The sequence below is a fragment of the Eptesicus fuscus genome, chromosome 1 (assembly GCF_027574615.1).
Source record: "Eptesicus fuscus isolate TK198812 chromosome 1, DD_ASM_mEF_20220401, whole genome shotgun sequence".
Taxonomy (NCBI): domain Eukaryota; kingdom Metazoa; phylum Chordata; class Mammalia; order Chiroptera; family Vespertilionidae; genus Eptesicus; species Eptesicus fuscus.
The window spans coordinates 43,431,259-43,454,634 of NC_072473.1; the positions used below are offsets into that span (position 1 = coordinate 43,431,259).

General features: G+C 42.9%; 1 pseudogene; it reads right to left on the reverse strand.

The window, feature by feature from the left end:
• The window catches only part of LOC129149767 (cell division cycle-associated protein 4-like), a 94,997-nt pseudogene extending 72,076 nt beyond the window's left edge, over window positions 1-22,921 (reverse strand).
• Window positions 22,922-23,376: the final 455 nt, after the last annotated feature.

Consider the following 23,376-nt stretch of genomic DNA (forward strand, 5'->3'; position numbering starts at 1 on the left):
TGTGGGTACACTTCTCAGTTCTGGTGCTCTCTTCTGGGGGATTAGCTGGGGAGTAGACCATAGAGTTCTCAGTGGCAAACCCCCACAGCTGACATATCTCTCTGGTATTTCAGTTGCTGTCTGTGCATGCCTGGCCAGCCCTTTCACGCCTCTTCCCCTCCTACTAGTCTCTATGCGGTCTCCACTTTCAGTCCATTGATTACTCAGGAAGTATTTCTGTATTTTAGTTGTAATTCCAGTTTGTTCCTGGGAGCATGTCCATGCAGCATCCACTTACTCTGCCACCATTTTTAAAATCAGAGACCTGCGTTTATAAAGTCCAATACTAAACTTTAGAATCTTTTCCTACAGCCCCTCCCAAACAAGTGAACTCAAATACTCCTGCTTCTGTGCTCCCATAGCAGCCTCTATTTGAACATTTGTCAAACATTGCATTTAAGTTTTAACTTCTAACCTTGGCCATTCTCATTGTATTTTTCCTTCTATCAGCCTTGGGATGTAGAAGAGAATGAGGATGGATCAATAGGAGATGATTCTTCTCATTTTAGGATTGCAATTTGGCCCAAAAGTCACTGAACAAACATGTGGTTACAATGAAGACTCAGAATACTATGGGGTGGCTTAGAGTTTCTTGAGAGATAGATCGATAGACTGAGATGATCTCTAAGGGACTGTTTTAGCCCAAGAGCTTGCAGTAGTCACCCCTACTCTGGGATGGTCATTCATTTACTCAACACATACTTATTGAGTCTTCAGTAAATCTAAGGTTGTGCTGATTGGTTACTGCAAATACAAAAGGAGAATAGTCTACTCCTCCCTAGCATCTGCCAATATATCATTCAATAGACACTTATTAAATGCTCACTTGGTGTCAAGCAAAGCATTATTTAGGTCCTTTGCCCATTTTTTATTGGATTGTTTATCTTCCTTTTGTTAAGTTGTATGAGTTCCCTGTAAATGTTGGAGATTAAACCCTTATCAAAGATAACATTGGCAAATATGTTCTCCCATGCAGTGGGTTTTCTTGTTTTGTGGATGGTTTCTTTTGTTGTGCAGAAGCTTTTTATTTTGATGTAGTCCCATTTGTTTATTTTCTCCTTAGTCTCTCTTGCCCTAGGATCTTTGTCTGTAAAGATATCGCTTACAACGTATATCTGCAATTTTGCTTCCCATGGAGTCTTGTAGGATTTTTATGTTTTCCCATCTTATATTCAAGTCCTTTAGCCATTTTGAGTTTGTTTTTGTGTATAGTGTAAGTTGGTGATCTAGTTTCATTTTTTTGCATGTATCTGACCAAATTTCCAAGTACCATTTATTAAAGAGACTGTTTTGACTACATTGTATGCTCTTGCCTCCTTTGTCAAATATTAATTGAGTATAATGGCTTGGGTCAATTTCTGGGTTCTCTGTTTTGTTCCATTGGTCTATATGTCTGTTCTTGTGCCAGTAAAAGGCAGTTTTGAAAACGGTGGCTTGGGAATATAGCTTGATATCTGGTATTGTGATCCTTCCAACTTTGTTCTTCTTTCTAAGGATAGCTGTGGCTATTCAGGGCCTTTTTTTATACTAGATGAATTTTTGGAGAGTTTGTCCTAGATCTTTGAAATATGCCATTTGTATTTTAATAAGTATTGCATTGAATCTATAGATTGCTTTAGGTAGTATGGACATTTTAATGATGTTGATTCTACCAATCCATGAACATGGTGTGTTCTTCCATTTGTTTATGTCTTCCTCTATCTCTTCTCTCAATGTCCTATAGTTTTCCGAGTACAGGTATTTTACGTCCTTAGTTCAGTTTATTCCTAGGCATCTTAACTTTTTTGGTGCAGTGGTAAATGGGATTGTTTTATTCATTTCTCTTCCTGTGAGTTCATTATTGGCGTATAAAACAGCCATAGATTTCTGGGTGTTAATTTTGTATCTTGCTTTGTTGTTGGTGTTTGCCAATTTAATTATAATGTGCTTTGGCATCAGTCTCTTGGGGTTCATTTTGTTTGGGACTCTGTGAATTTCTTGGTCTTGTGTGAGTTTTTTCTTACATATATCAGGTAAGTTTTCTGTCATTATTTCTTCAAACAGGTTTTCTATTCCTTGCTCAGTTTCCTCTCCTTCTGGCACTCCTATTTTGCAAATGTTGTTTTGTTTCGTGTTGTCCCAAAGTTCCCTTAGGCTCTCCTCCTATTTTTTAATATTTTTTTCTATATCCTGTTCTGCTTGGGTATTTTTTCCTACCTTGTCTTCTAGCTCACTGATGTGATCTTCCACTTTTTCTAGTTTACTCTTGATGCTTTCTATTGTTGTTTATTCCAGCAATGCCATTTTTCATTTCTTCTTGGTTCTTCTTCATTTCTTCTTGTTTCTTACACATATTGTTGAATTTGTCTTCCATCCTTTTCAGTGAACTTTTGACCACGTCTCTGTATTATTTCTCTGACATATTGCTTGCCTCCATTTCTTTTACTTCCTTTTCTGGTGATGCCTCCTTTTCTTTTGTTTGTAGGATGTTTCTTTGTCTCCCCATGATCACTCCTCTATGACTGTCTGGTTATGTAGCTCTCTCTCTCCTACATTTACTTAGAGGCACAAAATACAACACAACAAGGCACAATGCTCAAGGCACTGAACAAAATGTGCGCGTGATACTAATAAGCCCAAATAAAGGTGACCACCAGAGAAAAGAGAATTAGGTGATTAAAAAAAAGAGTGCAAGAATGATATTGAGAAAAGGAAAACAAGTAAGAGAGAGAAGAAAGAGAATAAAAAAGAAGGGGGGAAACTATTTATATGGGGAGAAAACTCTAATAGAACAACAACTAATCCAAAAAATGCAAACAACAAACAACCAGAGATGAATGCAAACTACAAACAATAACTAATAACAAGCGAGGAGAGGAAAAACAGAAGCCAAAAAAAGAGAAACAATTACACAAACAAAATCAAACTAATCAACAGTCAAACAAATAATAATAGGACAGAGAGAAAGAAGGGTAAAACAAATAAAAATAAAACAAAAAGCCTAAAACAAACAAAGGAAAAAAGGCAAGAGAGAATAAAATTGGATAGTGCATAAATAGAAGAGAGAAGTGTGTATATACTTGGAGCAGGGGAGCAGAAATTAGATATATAAGTAGGATGAATTTTTAACAAGTGGTAAAAAGAAATAATAGGGAAAATCTAAAGCAGGAATAGGGTAAGAGAAGCAGAACAAAAGGGGAAAAGTGAGGAAGAGAGTGTTAGCATAAAGGTAAAGTTAAGATAGAGTAAAATGACGCTAAAGGAAAAATGAGAATAGAATGTAGGACACTAATCCCAAGATAAAATAAAATAAAGAAAAAATAAAATTAAATTTTTAAAAAAGGTAAAATAATTGTAATAATACTAATTAAAAGTAAAAATATAATAATTAAAACGTAAAATCAAGTGAGAAAAAAGAAAAAAAATAGTTTCTTAAGTAAAAGATAAAAAATAAAAATGTGTAGTATTGAAGGTCATTCACTTCCTCTACTCTTCTGTTTGGCACACCTTTTCCCTGTCAGGTAGTAAGGACAGTATTGAAGTTCCCTGAATTCCACTGCTCCTCTGTGTCATTAGCCACAATCCCGTTTTCAAGCAGGTGGTATTTCTTTGTTTCTCAGGCTGCCTTTAGTTGTATTTACACAAGAGTCAATTTGTGATTCAACCCCTGGGTGGCAGTGTTTCTGTATTGACATGTGGGGCTAAAAGTCCTCTCTACCCAGTATTTAGATTTTGTTTTCCCTGCTGCACTTAATACTGGGTTGGGGGAATGGACTGCCCCAGAGCTGGTTTTCTGATCATTTCTCCTCACTCTGATCCCCAGGTTCCATAAAAACAACTTTCCCTGCAGTCTCTGAGAGTGTTTTTAATTGGGAGATCCTATGTACTGGGCTTAGTAATCAAAAGCAAGGCTTTAAAGAGAAAAAAAGCCAGAGTAAGTGCGGACTGGCCACCACCCATTCCCAGCACTGCATGCATCTCTGCGCACGTCTTTTTCCTCTGTCAGTGTGCCCCTGGTATACTGGTAGAACTTCAGGCTTTCTTTCTGTGCCCCATCTAGCTAAGGGTTGATTTCTAGAGTTCTCTTCTGCCAGCAGCCCTGTAGACCCCCTTCCACATTTGTGGGCTAAGCTGACCCCAACAGCCACAGATTTTGTGGGGCACAGACTTTGAAACTCTAGATCCTGCTACGTGCTTTTCTCCCTCCAGCCTGGATCGCAGACCTCACCTTTCTCTAGGCCAGTGATGGGCAACCTTTTGAGCTTGGTGTGTCAAACTTCGCCAAAAAACTGAGCATAACTCGGGTAGTGTGTCACTTTGAGGAAAAAAACATTATTTCGCGATATTTATAGTTTAAATAACATAAATGTATAATTGTTATATATAATTGTATTTAATAAACCTCAGCGGCCACATGTCATCAGAAATGGCTACGCGTGCCAGTGCTGACACGCGTGTCATAGGTTCGCCATAACTGCTCTAGGCAATACTTGACTTTTCCATGAGAAGGTGCAGGGCTCGTCCACACCTATGTATTCATGCTGCTTGAGACTCGGTGTTCATGTGTTCGCAGCTGGTCCCTGGGTGTTTTGGTTGTAGGGTCCTGGGTCGTATCCGAGTTCTTCCGGTTGAAGATAAGGCTAGGCTTCTGATCACAGCCACTCTCCCCTTCAAGACGGCACAATCTCTGTGGCAGAGCAGGCCACGCTGGGAGAGATTTCAGCAGCAGTAGAGGCTTTCTGGTTGGGGGAGCCTGGTCTGGCAGTCCTCAACAGTTCCTTGGAATATAGCTGTCCCTCACTTACAAATAGACATTCCCTGCTCATTCACACTCTCTACTTTCGTTCTTCCACTCACACACTATCTTGCAGCCTGCCTTCCCATTGGCAGCCATCTTCCTTTTCCCTCCTCCTGTTTTTAAATTGTTTTTTACTTCTTGATTCTTTGATTGAGTCATTTTTTCTACTGTGTCTTCTAATTCACTGATCTGATCCTTGGATTCCCCTAATGTTCTGTGTATTCCTCCCACTGTGTTAATAGTGCTGTGTCATTCTTCATAGTTACTATATCTTTCCTAAATCTGTTGAGCATCTTTGCCATCAATATTTTGAACTCTATGTCTGATAAATTTCTTATCTCTATTTCATTTAGCTCTTCTTCTGGGGAATTCTCTTGTTCTTTCATTTGGGGCTTGTTTTTTTTATCTACCATTTGGGCTGCCTGTTTGGGTTTGTGTCTGTGTATTAGGTAGATCTGCTGCGAATCCCAATCTCTAGTGCCAGACAGCGTCAGATGCTCTTTTTGACTGGCCCAGAGAACACTCTTTGGAGATATCAGTAATTCACAGCTTGTGGTTCCCTCTGCTGGGGCTGAGTGCCTTTGGAAAGGACCAAGATATGCACCAGGGTCTGCTTTTCCTAGCCTCGGGCCCCATATTAGATCAGGCAAAGATTCAAAGCCTCCAGAAATCTACCTTTGCCTGCAGTCCCATTGATACTCAGTTTTGATTAGCCTCAGGCTATGGACCACAGGGTTGGGTGAGAGGTCTTCCAACAAGGTAGGGCAACTGCCTTCCCCCCAGGCAATAGCTGTCTGGTTAGCAAAGCTTCACTGGAGAAAGATGTCCTCCACAGTGTGAGGGAATAACTAAGCACAGAAAATTAGTGTGACTTCTCTCAAAGCTCCTATCCCACAGCCCCCAAAACAGGCTTCTGCTCACACAGCTCCAATCCACTCTGCCCTACTTCTGCCTTTATTGCTTTACAAGGTGAGCCCAAGGTGAGTGGCTGCACAGGAAAATTTGTGTGTTGGTCCTTTAAGAGGGTGCCTGCATTTCCAGCTGTTTCTTGCTGGCAGACAGCATCCCTGCTGCTTTTCGCAGCCATTTGTCACGTGTGCACCTTTTTCAGTTCTGATGCTCTGGGCTGGGAAGCCCACCTTGGGATTTAGACCCTAGAGTTCTCAGTGAGACCCCCTGCCCCACAGCTGAGATATCCCTCCAAATATTCAGAGACTGTCTATGGGGAGCCTGGCCAGCCCTTTCATGCCTCTGCACTTCCTACCAGTCTCTATGCTGTTTCCATTTTCAGTCCTTGGTGTTCAGAGTTATCTCCAGCTAGTCTTTAGTTGATTTTTCAGGGTGTTTTTTCTGTATTTTAGTTGTATTTCCAGTTTTGTCCTGGGAGAGTGTCAGTGTAGCTTCCATTTACTCTGCCACCATTTTGGAATCTCCCTGGCCTATGATTTTTTGGTTTACAAAGACCATGCTTTGTCTCATTTGATCCTCATGAGACCTTGTAAAGCAATCAAGGTGGGAATGATCCACTCCATTTTGCAAATTAATAAAGTAAGGCAAAAAGAAACAATTTGCCTAAGGGTATAACCATGCCCAGTCCTCCCCTAATAAAGTTGTTCTCACTGAAATGTTTAGGACTTAAAAGATTAAGATAGGAACAGCATCCAGGAGAATAATATTTAGGTCACAAAACCTTACTTGGCACCCCTGAAACTGCAAAGAGGCAGTAACCACTTCATCCCCATGGAGAACTGGCCTTGCCATTTGCCCTTTGGTCTTTCCAGTGGGGGGAAAAAAAACTTTTAAAAAATATTAAACAGACTAATGTATATGGCTGGAAGAAGATGGAGGGAGCAGAAGCTCTGAGGTGGTGGTCCAGAAGGAGGGCCTTACCACCACAAGGAAGCAAGTAGAAAGGTATAATACTACTCAATATGTATTTGGGCAGAGGTCTAAGTGCAAATGGGCTGATGCCAATTCTTACTGCTCTGGATTTGCTGGAGATAGGGCTTTTCAGGCTCAGAGTGATTTTCCCAACCAGTCTACCTACTTACCACTCACCATGGTCATTTGGACAAGAGCTGCCCTGAGACCAGGGAAGAAGTTGGACAGGGGACATGAAGACAAGTAGAAGGCATAGTCCTTGCCCTCCACAGAACAAGTGCTATATACTGAGCTCTTACTGTGTCAGCTTTTGTGCTGGATATTTTGTCTCCCCATCTCCCAAACTGAAAAAAGTAAGACTATGGTTATTAGCCAAAGTTTATAGGTGGGGAAAAAAATGTGGAGAGTTGAAGAGATATGCCAAAACACACACAGTAAGTTGGTCTAAGAGCCAAAACAAATTTCCTAAGCATCCAGTTGGCTTCATGCATTTTCAAGGATCTAGTCTTTAATATTAGAATTTATTTCTACTTCAAGGGCCACCATGTCAAGGAAATAGTTGTAGTGTCCCTACAATTATATCCTTTCTAGTGCTGCTGCTGCTGCTGCTGGTGGTGGTGGTGGTGGTGTGTGTAAGACTAATAAGACCAATATGCACACAGACATCTTCTATAGTATTTAGGGACATTAGAATAAATTAATATTGTTTTATATCATTTTAGTCCTTGGAAGTCTGCTTTCATTCATGTCCATGTTAACCAGCAATGTAAACTATATGAGTTTTAGCTGAAATATAAACACACAAACTCGTACAATTGACCTGTGAAACATACCACACTCATAGTTATATTCATGACACACACACACTGCCACTCACTTACATAATCTGTATGGAAGTCACACTATAGCAATAAAAGTAAGTATTTGCCTCCTTATTCCTGTTTCTGGGATAAAGGATTGCCATAATGACACGCACAATGGACCAAAACTCAGGGCCTAGAGGTGATTCTGAAAAATTAGTATTTATAAATAGATCCCCTATTCACATACAACCCCCCTTCCCCTAAAAACAAAACAAAACAAACAAAAACACCCAGAAATTTCAAAGCTTTATTACTTATTTCTTTGTCTACCTTCTAGGCCTTAAGAGGAAGGCTACATGGGCAGTCCACAGTACCATAACCCTAAAGAAAAAGTAACTGTTTTCCAGGAAGAAAATGCAGTCCAGAGGCCAAGGAAAGTGATAAAATAGAAACTTGTTGAAAACCCCAGCTTCCATAGTAAAAGCATCAGATAACCTAGGGTGGTCTGGGCCTCCTAAGTGGTAGGTGAGGAATAAAATAGTATGAATATTTACCTTAGCTTTTTATTGTTTTACTCCTGTCTGAGGTAGGTGTCTTAGGACTGGCTTCAAGAGGAGGGGTTTGCTGGGAGTGGTGGTGGTGGTGGGGGGTGATATACAGTTAGTTGCCTGTGAAGGGCAGGGATCATACCCTAGCTAGAAGGGATTTATTAATCTAAGTCAAAATTAAAACCTTGTCTATGTTCTTTTTTCTTTGGGCCTCCTCCCACCCTTCTCCACTCCATTCCCCCAACTCAAATCTCTCAGCCTATTATTGATACCAAATACCATATACCCTGGACAATATATGGTAGGTTCATTATTTTGGTTAAGGCAAACCCTTAACCTGAGGTTCTCTTTTCATGGGTAATCCACCTGGAATGAATTGGTCCAACACTGTAGATGCTTCAGAGTTGTGTAGAGGAGTGGGTAGGAGGGGTATTGCTGAGAGGGAAAGAAATGGTAATACTGGTTCTACACCTTAATATGCCATTAACAGTGTAAAAATCTCTTCTTTCTGAGTCTCAGTTTCCCACCTCTAAAATGAGGAGGACAATCTAGTTCCCTTTCAGCCTTGACATCAATGAAGACATTGTGTTTGGACTCATTCTAACTAAACACAGAGTGGGTAGGGGAATAAAGTAGGGGGAAGTTAAAGACTAAATATTAATCATTCTCTCTAGTTAGGAAGTCTGGGTGGGCTCTACTTTACCCTGGTGGTGTTTTCCTTGGGAGGAAAAGATGGGGAGAGGGATGGTTTACTACCACCCTGGCCCATGAACCTTTGGGTAGAGCAGGTGCCACTCATTTCAGCTGAGGGTGTGGGAAGGAGAAAGATACCTGAGACACAGGGGGTTTACTATTTTTGGCCTTGATTGGAGCTTAGAAGACATAGGGGACATGTTCATGGGCAGTATGTGGGAACTTCATTATTAGTGGCTAAAGAGGTTGCCTAGGGGGTAGTCAAGCTAATAATGTCCATAACTTACACAGGGTACCTACTATAAACTAAATAGCAGTGCTAGTTTTAAAATGTTACCCACATAATTCCTAGATTTTTAGGACCCAAATAAAATCCATCAACAAATTCTAGTTCTGTGTCTCTGTCCCTGGGTTTGTGTCAGCAACAGTAATACAGTCTCTCACAGGGCCTCCTACTCCTTGGCTGCTACCACCAAATGCAGAGATTCTGGGTAAGGAGAAAGAACAAGGGGAGATGGAATTTACCCAGTATCTTTTGGAAACAATTATGGCTGAGTTGACCAATTTAAAAATTTAGGATTCCTGTGGGATTAGAGTGATTGAGAGGTCATTGTACTCTGTGGGAGCAGTCTAATCCTTCAGAGACCTTTGCTTGGCATACTGACTGAAGATCCTGGGGGTTCTCTTGGTGCCCTACCTAAAGGCACTACACTGTATGCTTAGGACTAAAGATAATGGGGTGCCAAGGACCCCAGAGACTGCCACTCTGAGTGGTGAACAGCAGGCATAAGCAATCAGTCACTTGTCTCACTCATTGACTTAATACAGGGTGCAGGCATCAGTGACTGTCAGACCACCAAGCCCAATGAGAAAGCAGAATTTTCTTCCATCTGCACCAAACCTTGGATTCCCAGGAGTTCCTCATGGTCTAGCCAGGACTGCTAGTTAGATTTGAGAATGAGACTGACTACCTGGAGAGCTCTTGGGACTCTACTGTGGGGAATAGCTACCCTGAGTGGGAGCAATTGCCTTGACTCTTCTAATTTACACCCTGAGGTGGATGAGTAAATGTGCTGTTCAGAAATTGGTTTATAGAATCACAGAATGACAGAATATTTCAAATGAAGAAACTGAGGCCCAGATGGGAAAAGTGAATTATTCCAGCACACCTAAGTTCAACACAGAACTGGATAATATGCCATTTTTAGCTTTGTCTTATTGCATAATGTCACTTTTCTTGGTAAATTTTTATTTTCGGTAGTGTGCTTACAACAGCGATTGTAATCCTATATAATAAAAGGGTAATATGCAAATCAACTGAAAGGCAGAACAACTGGTCACTATGATGCTCACTGACCACAAGGGGGCAGATGTCCAATGCAGCGGCTGCCCCAAGCCCACAAGCCCCAATCGCCTAATTGGGGCCTGCTGGCCAACCTCTCGGTCCCTCCCCCCGGCTGGCAGGCTCCGATGGCCAGATGGCCAATGGGGAACTGGGGGTGGGTGGTGGCAGGGGGCAGAGCCAGCTGCTGGCAGTCTGGGAAGATGGCCCTGATCACAGGCCAGGCTTAGGGACCGTACCCAGTACCCATACACAAATTTCGTGTGCCGGGCCTCTAGTGATAATAATAATGATACATTAATGAGATAGTGAAAACAGAAATAAAAGGAGCCTTAAATGAAAAGTGATTAAAAATCACACACACCTCACCCTCAACCTCACTCTCACCCTCACCCTGGCCATGATTAGAACACAATTAGCAATCCTGTTCCTTCCTTGCTATCTCAATTACTTACTTTCCTTGTTCTGATCCTTGCTGCAGGCACCCAGGCAGGGAGGACAAAGGGCTAACCAAGACTGGATGGGTCTAGCACATGGGTGGCCAGCAGCAGGAGCATACAGGGGCTTATCTTTCACTGCCCTTCCTTGAGGACTGGAGGAGGCATGGGCCCTGGGGTTGTAGTCCTAGCCTGTGAGAACCCCATCACTGGCCTGGGCAGTGAGGGTGATGAATAGGATGCTGCAGTAGCAAAGCTGTTCTTGGCAATACTCTGCCCCCTCTTCCAGCTGACCCCGAAGGGTAGGGGTGCACAAAGGAGTGAGGAGAGGAGAAGAGAGAGAGAGAGAGAGAGAGAGAGAGAGAGAGAGAGAGAGATTGGAGAGACGAGAAAGATCATACAGGGATGGAGTATGGCCCCTCTGTGTGGTCTTCCTGCTGGCTGTGCTGGAGGGTTTTGAACCTCCTAATAGCCTGCTAGCCAGCTACCCATCTATACACTTCATTGCCTGCTAAATAAGGGCATTAGTCACAAGGGTGTACCTTACTGGAATGAATTGGACAGGGTTGGTTTAAAGAGAACCTATGGCCCTAAGACTTCCCTGGAAGGGGCTTCAGGAGACTTTCAAAGGGGAGGGGAAAAGCAGACTATAGATCTAACAACTCAATGACTGGGGTGTGGTGGAGATGGGGGCTTCAGAAAAAGCTCTACAGAATTGAGCTTCAAAGTAAGGATTAGGGGGACAGTTAGGCAAGAGGGAGTGTGAGGTTAGGGCCACTGTAGAGACAGAGAAAGGTCTGGGTTAGTGCACCTCAGGGAAGACAGATAGAAGCCAGAGATCCTGATCAGAGAGGAGAGGCCAAGGCAAGAAAAGACCTCTAGCTGAGTGATTGTGAAAGGATTGGCGAATGAAGGGAAGAGTCATTGAAAGATAAAGGCATGGGTTGGCAAGTTTGGGGAGAATTTCTGGCCAATTTTCAGTGACAAGAATTATGATCAAGAGACATGGGGAAGGGCAAGAAGCAATGATTTGGATTTAGAACTTAGTGTCATTCTCATTCAGTGACAAGCATCACTGTATCTTTCCAAGCTTTAAGACCTTGCACTGATTGCTGTGGGGAATCCACAAGTGGACAAAGCACAGACAGTCCCTGTTCTGAAGCAGTTAGTGGAAATATCATAGTGTGTACATGTGCGCGTGCATGCGCACGCGCACACACACACACACACACACACACACACACACACACCTTACTGAATAGTATGGGCCAGAAAAGCTGAGTACTTTAGCTGAGGGAGAGTACTTTGGGATGAGAGAGCAAAAGTGAAGCATTCAGGGTGTTCCAGATCAATACCCTGCCAAATGCTGATAAGGCCTGGAAAAGAATTTGTAAGGGCCAGATGTTCCCTCAAGAAAATCACAGACAGGTCATGAGAAGCACTTGGTAGGAATGAAGAGGTTCTGGAGATGCTGATGGAAAGGTAAGCAGAGGTAGCTGATAGTCCAGCTTTGCAGGAAGATGACAGGAGTCAATCCCAACTGTGCTCCTGGGGGAAAGAGCAAGGCACAATGAGCTAGTCTCACTATTCAAATGGGGCCAGAAGGAGTTGGCTGCTGAATGATAGTCCTGCTCTGCCAAATACCTGGACATACTTTTTAGCCTTCATTCTGTTGCCAAGAAACAAGTCCACATTTGGACAGCCCCCGAGCCCTAATACTGTCTAAGGTAGCTGTGTAGTCTTGTCCCCATTCCCACTACCTCCAAAAGGGGTTTTGGTTTCTGCCTCCTCTGGCTGAGCTCTATCCTCTGCCTTACTGGCAAGGCCTCTATATTTAGACCACTCAGGCTTCTCATAGTCCTGGTCTTACCACCACATATCATCACACATGCCTTTGACTCAGTGTACAATGCTTTTCTCCCCCTTCTCCACCAGGTCAACTCTTTTACCTTTAAGATCCTACTCAAGTCCTGGCCAGGCATTGCTCAGTGGTCCTGTGCACCATAGGGTCATGGGTTCAAATCCTACTCAAGGGCATGTGGGGCATGTGCAGGAGGCAGCCAATCAATGCATCTCTCTCACATCAATGTTTTTTTTCTCTCTCACCCTCTCCCCTCCCTTTCACTCTCTTAAAAAAAAAAATCCATGGAGTGCCAGAGGCTAAAGCAAACAGCAGTTAGCATACTAATGCAAAAAGAATCATTGGAAGACCAATGGACTTTGATATTCAGCAGGGCTGAAAATCAGCATAATATTGCCCTACTGTGGGCTCAATAGCTCAAGGCAATTCCCTAACCTGATAATCTTTTTACTGTTTACCAAACTTTACCTTTGATATGCCTGTATGCATTGCTAAAGGGCAAATGTGTATTCTAGTAAATAGTGGACCAGGCCAGAGGTCAGTGTGTCTCTTCAAGAAAGAGGATCCACCTGGCCCCCAATGACTTCTAAATTCATATTTCTTTTTTTAAAAATAATTTATTGATTTTTTACAGAGAGGAAGGGAGAGAGATAGAGGGTTAGAAACATTGATGAGAGAGAAACATTGATCAGCTGCCTTCTGCACACCCCCTACTGGGGATGTGCCCACAACCAAGGTACATTTCCCTTGACCAGAATCGAACCTGGAACCTTTCAGTCCGCAGGCCGACACTCTATCCACTGAGCCAAACTGGTTAGGGCTAAATTCATATTTCTTGTATAGTATTTTCATTTGTGCGTCTGCCCCTCCTTCAGACCCTGAACCCTGCTGCAAAGGTTGCAGCAGTGGAGAAAATATCCTCACTCATTGGGTGAGGATTTAAAAAAAAGATCCTGTTACCTCCTTTGTGAAGCCTTCCTTTAGAATATTTTTTCCTCAATAACCACAACAAAAATACTACATTTAGCCTGGCCGGTGTTGCTCAGTGGTTGAGCATCAACCTATGAACCAGGAGATCATGGTTTGATTCCCTGTCAGGGCACAGCCTGGTTGGAGGCTTGATCCCCAGTAGGGGGCATGCAAGAGGCAGCCAACAAATGATTTTCTTTCACCACTGATGTTTCTTTCTCTCCCTCTCCTTTCCACTCCGAAACCAATAAAAATCCTAATATATAAAAAACCAGGGGCCATCATGACAGAAACAAATGGATGGATGACCAAAAAGCAGGCTGCATGGGTCGACCAGGCTGGCAGGGGAGGTTAGTGAGGGATGACCAAATGACTGAACAGCAGGCTTCATGGGGTGACCAGGCCTGCAGGGGGGCATTTGGGGGTGACCAGGCCAGCAGGGGGGCAGTTAGGAGTGATCAGGTTGGCAGGCAGAGGCAGTTAGGGGTGATCAGGCTGGCAGGAAGGTGAGCAGTTAGGAGCCAGTGGTCCCAGATTGTGAGAAGGATGTCTGACTGCCAGTTTAGTCCTGATCCCTGGGATCGGGCCTCAACCGGCAGTCGGACATCCCCCGAGGGGTCCTGGTTTGAAGAGGGTGCAGGCTGGGCTGAGGGGACCCCCCTGTGCATGAATTTTGTGCACCGGGACTATAGAATATATATCCTACCTAATAAAATGGTAATATGCAAATTGACTGCACCTTTGCTACGCCCAAGCCATGCCCACCAGCCAATCAGGAGTGAGTATGCAAATTAACCCAACCAAGATGGCTATAGCCACAGAGAGCAAGATTTCCCAGGCAACAGAGGAAGCCAAGCTTTCCGCATGCCCTTGCCAGGCCTAAGCCTCCACTCAAGCTACAAAGTTTCAATTATAGAAGGTAAACAAATTCAAACAGAATGGCGGCACCCACGGAGCTGGAGAGACCAGGCCAGGGTTGCCCGCGGAAATGGAGAAATCAAAGCTTTCCACATACCCTGGCCGGGCCCAGGCCTCCGCTTAAGGCTACAAAGTTTCAATTGTAGAATGTAAATAAATTCCAGATACCAGGGCCTCCTCTTGGGTTGCCAGGGGGCATGGCCAGCCTGCAAACCAACACAGGCCCCTTGCTCAGGCTGCCCCATGCCCCAAGGGAACCCCACCCTGATCCGGGACACCCTTCAGGGCAAACCAGCTGGCCCCCACTCCTGCTCCAGGCCTCTATCCTATCTAATAAAAGAGTAATATGCAGACTGGCCATCACTCCAACACACAATATGGCTTCTTCCCATGTGGTCAAAGATCCTGTCCCCATGTGGACACAAGATGGCCACCACAAGATGGCCAGCAGGGGAGGGAAGTTGGGAGGCACCCGGCCTGCAAGGGAGGGCAGTTGGAGGCAATCAACCCTGCAGGGGAGGGCAGTTAGGGGTGACCAGACCGGCAGAGGAGGGAAGTTGGGGGCAAACAGGCTGGCAGGGGAGCAGTTAGGCATCAATCAGGCTGGCAGCGGAGTGGTTAGGGGGTGATCAGGCTGGCAGGCAGAAGCAGTTAGGGGCAATCAGGAAGGCAGGCAGGCGAGCAGTTGGGAGCCAGCAGTCCTGGATTGTGAGAGGGATGTCCGACTGCCCAATGGGATTGGGCCTAAACGGGCAGTCGGACATCCCTCGAGTTATTTATTTATGTGTGTGTGATTTTATAAAGGTAAATATCTATACTAATAAAAGGGTAATATGCTAATTAGACTAGACAACCTTCCAGATGTTCTTCTGGACAAAGCCACAGTGTTGGGGCTGAGGCAGAGGTGGTTAGGGGTGATCAGGCAGGCAGGGGAGAGCGGTTTGGGGGATCAGGCTGGCAGGGGAGAGCAGTTAGGGGGGTGAGGCTGGCAGGGGAGAGCTGTTAGTGGGATCAGGTCGGCAGGGGAGAGCAGTTAGGGGGGTCAGGCTGGCAGGGGAGAGCCATTAGGGGGTCAGGCTGGCAGGGAAGAGCAGTTAGGGTGATCAGGTGGGCAGGGGAGATCAGTTAGGGGGATCAGGCTAGCAGGAGAGCAGTTAGGGGCATCAAGCAGGGATGCACAGTGGTTAGGGGTGATCAGGCAGGCAGGCAGAGTGGTTAGCGGTGATCAGGCAGGCAGGCAGAGGGGTTAGGGACGATCAGGCAGGCAGGCAGGTGAGCAGTTAGGACCCAGCGGTCCCAGCTTGCCTGAGGGACCCTCCTTCCCCCATGAATGAATTTCATGCACCAGGCCTCTAGTTTATATATAAAAAAGGACAGGGCTTTGTTTCTAGGCATAGACAAAGTGGAGAGGGCCCAAGGCCAAAGAGCACAAGGAACAAGGACAGATAGTAGACCTGTCAGGTTTCATAGAGTTGTGGAATGTTCTATCAAAAGAACCTTTATAGACCAGATAATCCAAAGCCCAAAGGTTGCAGTCATGAAAGGCACAGATTAGAGAGCAACAAAGATTTTTCTAAGGTTAAACCATCAGTGGAAATTTTGAGCCCTAAAAGACCTAGGAGGTTTCTCAGTAGCCTCTGGCTTAAGAGGTATTGCAGGCTAGCTTGAGTACCTTGCTGCTGGTCAGAGCTTAGGAAATTAAGCCTGGTAGAGGCCCTAGCTTTTCTTGTTCTTCATACTTGACAAAAAAGAACCACAGAAAAGAGTCCTTGCCAGACTCCACGGTGGTATCCCACTTCTTCTCATAACCCCATTAGCTTCTACTACACTGTTTCCTGACTTCAAGCCTACTGGATAACCTCCTTATCTGTGCCACTATATGACTCCCTTCAAACCTCACAATTTCCATTTATGCCATTTAACTACCCAGTATCAATATTATCTCACTTTATATTTCTTCATAACCTTTTACTCTATTTGAAATATACATTTATGGTTTATTGTTTGTTTTTCCCCATGTATGCACCACAAAAATATAGTGATGAACAAAATAGATAGGACCTTGATAACATGGTCCTTATGTTTTCATTGGAGTAGCATACAAAGAAAAGGTAAACAAATTATTAAATAAAATAATTACAGATTATAAATTTTATGGAAAATCTAAACAGGCATGTCTTCTCTGATGAGGTGTCAATTAAGGCAATTATGAGATGAGCAGGACGACTTCATTTATTTTTTAAAATTATATTTTTAATGTTTCTCAATTACAGTTTATATTGAATATTATTTTGTATTAGTTTCAGATATACAGCAGAGTGGTTAAATAATCATAGACTTTACAAAGTGTTCCCCTTGATATTTCTAGTACTCAACTGGATGAACCTAGAGGGTATTATGCTCATTGAAATAAGTCAGTCAGAGAAAGGTGAACACCATATGGTTCCACTCATATTTGGAATGTAAAGAACAATATAAATTAACAAACAAAAAAGAAACAGACTCATAAATACCTGCTGATGGTTGGGGAGTGGGGGTGAGGGGTCAGGGGACTGGGTGAGAAATAAAGATTGGTAGCTACAGAATAGTCATAGGGATGCAAAGTATAGCATAGAAAATACAGTCAAGAAGGCTTTATTAATGTGGGTAAATTTGTAAATATTTCTGCCTAGAAGAAAAGGGATGGTTTAGATCACCTTTCCAATTTAAGGTGTCTACTCAATATTTTCTGAGTATTTACTATGCATTAGGCTATTTGCTGTGTGCTGGGGATAAGATAATGAATAAGAAGGTTAAAGAAGTTCAAAGTGTTCTGCCCTCAAACAGCTCAAAGTTTAGTGAGAGATGTAATCACAAGCAAATGTATAATTTGTGATAATTGCTGTGAAAGAAAAACAAGGTGTTAAAAGAAACCACAATAATCCAGATTTTAATGATGGCAATTTTTTTAAAATGTATCTAACAATTGATAAAATACAGTACACTTCCTTCATAATTTGCTGTTGTGAGGATTCAATGAGTTAACATATGCAAAGCTTAGAGAACATCCAGAATCATAGTAAGTACTCAGTGAGCATTCGCTATTATTACCTTCATTCTCTAGGGTTTCTTAGAGGAGTTAATGCAATAAAATTACTTAGTGTACCTGATATAAGATTTAGAACCAGGTGGAAAGCCCATGAATATGGAAGATAGTAGTATTAGGTTGTGTAGGTGTAAATTTATGGATCCACTTTGTGTCAGTGGAGGCTTTATGGCTTATGTCAGATGATTTGGCCAGAACCAGAGGAAAAAAATTGCTGAGGGCTCTGTTGCCATGAGTTTACTTTATTGTGGGGGGGAAAAAAAAGCAGTTTAGTGTTTGCCACCTTACTGGGCTATTTCCACTCCTTCCTTTACTCTCTGTTGTGGGTAAGTTCATAAAGCTGAGATACCACTGGGGATAAGCCCAGACCCAGGGTTTTATCTAATGGCGTGTAGGCAGACTTGGGTCTCCAGGGAATGTCTTATCAGTTTTGAGGCTTTCCTTCTTCTCCAAGGAGCAGTTGGCAAATTCCAGGGAAGATAAGATTTTTAAAAAATAATTATTTATTGTTGAAAGTATTACACATGTCCCCCTTTTTCCCCCACTGACCCTCTCAAGCCCACCCCTGTACCCCCACGCCTTGGAATCTACCTGCTTCATAAGAAGGTGTAATTCATTATCTGGTCTCAATAATCTGTGTCCTACTCCTAAACCAAACTGTATGCCTCAGAAAATATTTGTGGAATTAATGGCCAGCTGCTGCAGAAATTAGAGACTGGCTAAGTAGTGAGATAGGTTGATGTTATCCATACCTCTAAATGTATTTAAGATCAGTTTGTGAAAAAAGAAATACCACAGACCCCAAATACAGAAAGTTCTATCATTTCATTATTGGTAGGTTCTGTTGCTTTATTAATTCAAAATTAATGTTATAGCTGTGTAAAAATCTGAATTTATAGAAGTTTGTAGTGAGAATGTAACTGAAGAGCTTTGTCCACTTCTGGGACTTACTCTTTTAGAAGGATATTACTGCCATGGCCAGTTTGGCTTAGTTGGTTGAGTGTTGTCTTATGTAACAAAAGGTCACTGGTGCAATTCTGGTCAGGGTACATACCCAGGTCATTTGGGGTCAATCCAAAGTTGGGCTTTGTACAGGAGGCAACCAATCAATGTTTCTCACATCAATGTTTCTCTCTCCCTCTCCTTTCATCTCTTTCTAAAAAAAAAATCAATACAAAATAAAAAAGAAGCATATTACTAAATTAGAACTTGTTCAGAAGACAAAATTCAAATTATGAAGGAGAAGGATACCATAAGAGTGAAGAAATGGAGAGTGCTAGAATCATGGCTGTTTGGTGAGAAGTGATAGCTCAGATAATTACAAATTGATATCCTTATCCTGGGCCCCTCCCTCCCTCTCTCTAATGCCCTACATCCAGGCACCAGTCATGTGGTTCTAACTTTGAATATCTCTCAAAATATAATAGGAAAATGGAAACTTGTAGAATAAAATAACTCACAAAAATACAAGCCTGAATAGCTTATTAAAAGATTACTTATTATTTGATTACTCCGGTAAAGAGATAAAATATTGAACCACTACTTTATACACATAAATGTGACAAAAATGAGTAAGCAAGAAAACATCAAATATTGATGAGCTTATGTGTACATAGGAATACTAAGGCACTACTGGTGGGAGTGAAAACTGGAGAACAATTTATCATTACTTCAAGAAATTATTGTGCATGCTATTACTTCATTCTACTTTCCTTGGGTTTATTCTACTTTTCCTTTTTAACCTCTTCTTTTTTCATATTTTGACTTTGTTATTATAGTATTATTACTATTATTTTTAAATTTTATTTTTATTGTTGAGAGTATTACAGATGTCCTCCCTTTGCTCCCCTCCACCCAGCTCCTGCCCCACCTGAGGCCTTCAGCACATTATTGTCTGTGTCCATGGGCTATGCATATATGCATACTATAAGTTCTTTGGTTAATCTCTTTCCACCTCACTATACCTTTCCTTGTCAGTCTGTCCCATGCTTCCATGTCTATGGACCTATTTTGTTCATGAGTTTATTTTGTTTGATAGATTCCACATATAAGTGATATCATGTGATATTTGTCTTTCTCTGACTGGCTTATTCTGCGTAACATAATAATCTCCAGGTCCTTCCATGCTGTCACAAAGGGTAAGAGATCCTTTTTTACGGCTGCATAGTATTCCAGTCTGTAAATGTACCACTGCTTTTTAAACCACTCATATACTGATAGGCACTTAGGCTCTTTCCAAATTTTAACTATCTATACCAGTGATGGCGAACCTATGACACGTGTGTCAGCACTGAACACGTGTAGCCATTTCTGATGACATGCAGCTGCTGAGGATGAAACATTTGAGAAATAATGTTTTTTCCTCAAAGTGACACACTACCCGAGTTATGCTCAGTTTTTTGGGGTGTTTGACACACCAAGCTCAAAAGGTTGCCCATCACTGATCTATATTGATAAAGGGTAATATGCTAATTAGACTGGGTCAACTGGACATCTTCTGGATGTCTGATTCCCTTCCAGACAGTTAGGGGGTGATCAGGCCAGTAGGGGGGTAGTTAGGGGGCGACCAATCCAGCAGGGAGGTAGTTAAGGGGGGACCAGGCCAGTAGGGGGCAGTTAGAGGGTGACCAGTCCAACAGGGGGTTAGTTAGGGGGCATCTAGGCCAGCCGGGAGTATTTAGGGGGGACCAGGCTGGCAGGGGGACAGTTAGGGGGGGACCAGGCCGGCAAGCAGAGGCAGTTAGGGGCGATCAGGCAGGCAGGTAGAGTGGTTTGGGGTGATCAGGCAGGCCGGCAGGGGAGCAGTTAGAGGGTGACCAGGCAGGCAAGCAGAGGCAGTTAGGGGCAATCAGGCAGGCAAGCAGAGGTGTTTGGGGACAATCAGGCAGGCAGGCAAGCAAGCGGTTAGGAGCCAGTGGTCCCGGATTGTGAGAGGGATGTCCAACTGCCGGTTTAGGCTCTTTCTGCAGGCACATCCCCTGAGGGGTCCTGGATTTGGAGAGGGTGCAGGCCAGGCTGAGGGACCCCCCCCCCCCCCACGTGCATGAATTTCGTGCACTGGGTCTCTAGTTGTAAATAATGCTGCTATGAACATAGGGGTGCATATATTCTTTCTTTTCGGTGTTTTGGGATTCTTAGAATATATTTCCAGAAGTGGGATTGCTGGGTCAAATGGAAGTTCCATTTTTAATTTTTTTTAGGAGGCTGCATACTGTTTTCCACAGTGGCTGTACCAGTCTGCATTTCCACCAGTAGTATACTAGGGTTCCCTTTCCCCCCACATCCTCACCAGCACTTATTCTTTGTTGATGTATTGATGGCAGCCATTCTGGCAGGTATAAGGTGATACTTAATTGTTAATTTAATTTGCATCTCTCTGATGACTAGTGATGTTAAGCATTTTTTCATATGTGTATTGGCCATCTGTATATCCTCTTTGGAGACGTGTCTATTGAGGTCTTTAGCTCAGCTTTTAATTGGATTGTTTGTCTTTCTTTTGTTAAGCTGTGAGTACTTTATATATGTTGGAAATTAACTCCTTATTAGATGTATCATTGGTAAATATGTTCTCCCATACAGTGGGCTCCCTTTTCATTTTTGTTGATGATTATATTCTAAGTATCCCGAAGCAAAATCCTAAGATTTTGCTGTGCAGTTTTTAGTTTGATGTAGTCACATTTGTTTATTTTTTTCCTTTGTTTCTCTTGCCCTAGGAGATGTATTGGCAAAAATTCTGCTATGTGACATTTCTGAGATTTTATTGCCTATGTTTTCTTCTAGAATTTTTATGGCTTTGTGATTTACATTTAAGTCTTTTATCCATTTAGATTATATTCTTGTGTATAGTGTAAGTTGGTGGTCTAGATAATTTTTTGCATGTATTTGTCCAGTTTTCCCAGAACCATTTATTGAAGAGACTGTCTTTAGTCCACTGTATGTTCTCATCTTCTTTGTCAAATATTTATTGATCATATAAGTATGGGTCACTTTCTGGGCTCTCTATTCTGTCCTATTGATCTATATGACTGTTCTTATACCAGTACCAGGATGTTTTGGTTACAATGGCCTTGTAGTTTAGTTCAATATTTGGTATTGTGATACATCCAACTTTGCTCTTCTTTCTCAAGATTGCTGTGGCTACTTGGGTTCCTTTTTGGGTCCATATAAATTTTTGGAATATTTGTTCTAGATCTGTGAAATATGCTGGTGGTATCTTAATAGGAATTGTGTCAAATGTATAGATTGTTTTGGGTAGTATGGACATTTCAATGATGTTAATTCTTCCAATCCATGAACACAGTATATGCTTCCATTTGTTTGCATCTTCCTCCATTTCTTTTTTCAATGTCCTATAGTTTTCTGAGTACAGGTCTTTTACTTCATTAATTAAGTTTATTCATAGGTATCCTTTTTGTTGTTGTTGTTGGAATGGTAAATGGGATAGTTTGGTTGTTTTTTAATTTTTCTTTCTGAGAGTTCATTATTGGTGTATAAAAATGCTATTGATTCCTGGATGTTAATTTTGTATCCTGCTACTTTGATGAATTTATTTATCAAATATAGTAGGTTTTTTTTTGTTGGAGTCTTTAGGGTTTTCTATGTACAATATCATATCATCTGTGAATAATGACAGTTTTATTTCCTCCTTTCCAATTTGGATGCCTTTTATGTTTTCTTCTTGTCTGATTACCATGGTGAGGACTTCCAGTACTATGTTGAATAAGAGTAGTGAAAGCAGACAACCCTGTCTTGTTCCTCTTCTTAAGGAAAACACATTTAGTTTTGGCCCATTGGGATGTTGGCTGTAGGTTTGTCAGATATGGCCTTTATTATGTTGGGGTATGGTCCCTCTATTCCCACTTTGCTGAGAGTTTTTATGAAAAACTAGGGACCCAGTGTATGAATTCATGCACCTTGATAGGAACTATGGGCTCTGATGCTGTGGTAGGCACAGGGTTGGGTCTTGGCCCATCCTCCACACCCCTGCCCAATCCCTCCCATCATGGCCCCTGGTCCCCTATCTGCTGGCAGCCCCACTACCTCTGCTGCTGCTCCCACACGCTGATGGCACCTGGAGTGATTGAAGCCAGTGCCAGCAGTGGGTGTGAGCGGGGCCGGTGCCAACAGCAGTGCAAGCAGCAGCTGCTGCCCCGATCACCCATCAGGAGCAGGGGGAGGTGCAGAAGCCCTCAGGGGCAATTGGGCCAGCAGTCGCTGCTTGCACCCACTAATGGTACCAAGTGATTGGGACTGGCGCCTGGCACCAGCAGTGGGTACAAGCGGTGGCTGCTGTCCCCTATCTCCCCTCAGGAGCAGGGGGAAGTGGAGAAGCCCTGGGGGTGATTGGGACCAGCAGCCACCACTCGCACCAGCTGATGGTGCCAAGTGATTGGGGCCAGCACCAGGCGCTGGCAGCGGGTGCAAGCAGGGCCAGCACCACCAGCGGGTGAGAGCACCAGGTGGGACCGTGGCACTCGGGAGCAAAGAATTTTCGGTAACCACCAGAGGCTCGCCCTGATGACTGGTACCCCGCCTTGGTCTGGCACCCCCACTCACCTGCTCCACCATCCCGCAGCAGCTGACGCCCACCACGTTTCATGCACATCCCCTGGTGGTTAGCAAAAGTCATAACGACTGGTTGTTCGGTTGTTTGGTTGTTCCGCTGTTTGGTCTATTTGCATATTAGCCTTTTATTATATAGGATGGGTGCTGGATTTTGTCAAATGCTTTTTCTGTATCTATTGATATGATCATGTGATTTTTATCCTTCATTTTGTTTATGTGGTGTATCATGTTTATTGATTTGTGAATATTATACCAATTTTGCATCTATGGGATAAATCCCACTAGGTCATAGTGTATCATCTTTTTACTGTATTGCTGAATCAGATTTGCTAATATTTTGTTGAGGATTTTAGCATCTATTTTCATGAGGGATTTTGGTCTGTAACTTCCCTTTTTGTTTGTAGTGTCTTTATCTGGTTTTGGAATTAGAACAATAATGGCCTCTTTAAAAGAGCTTG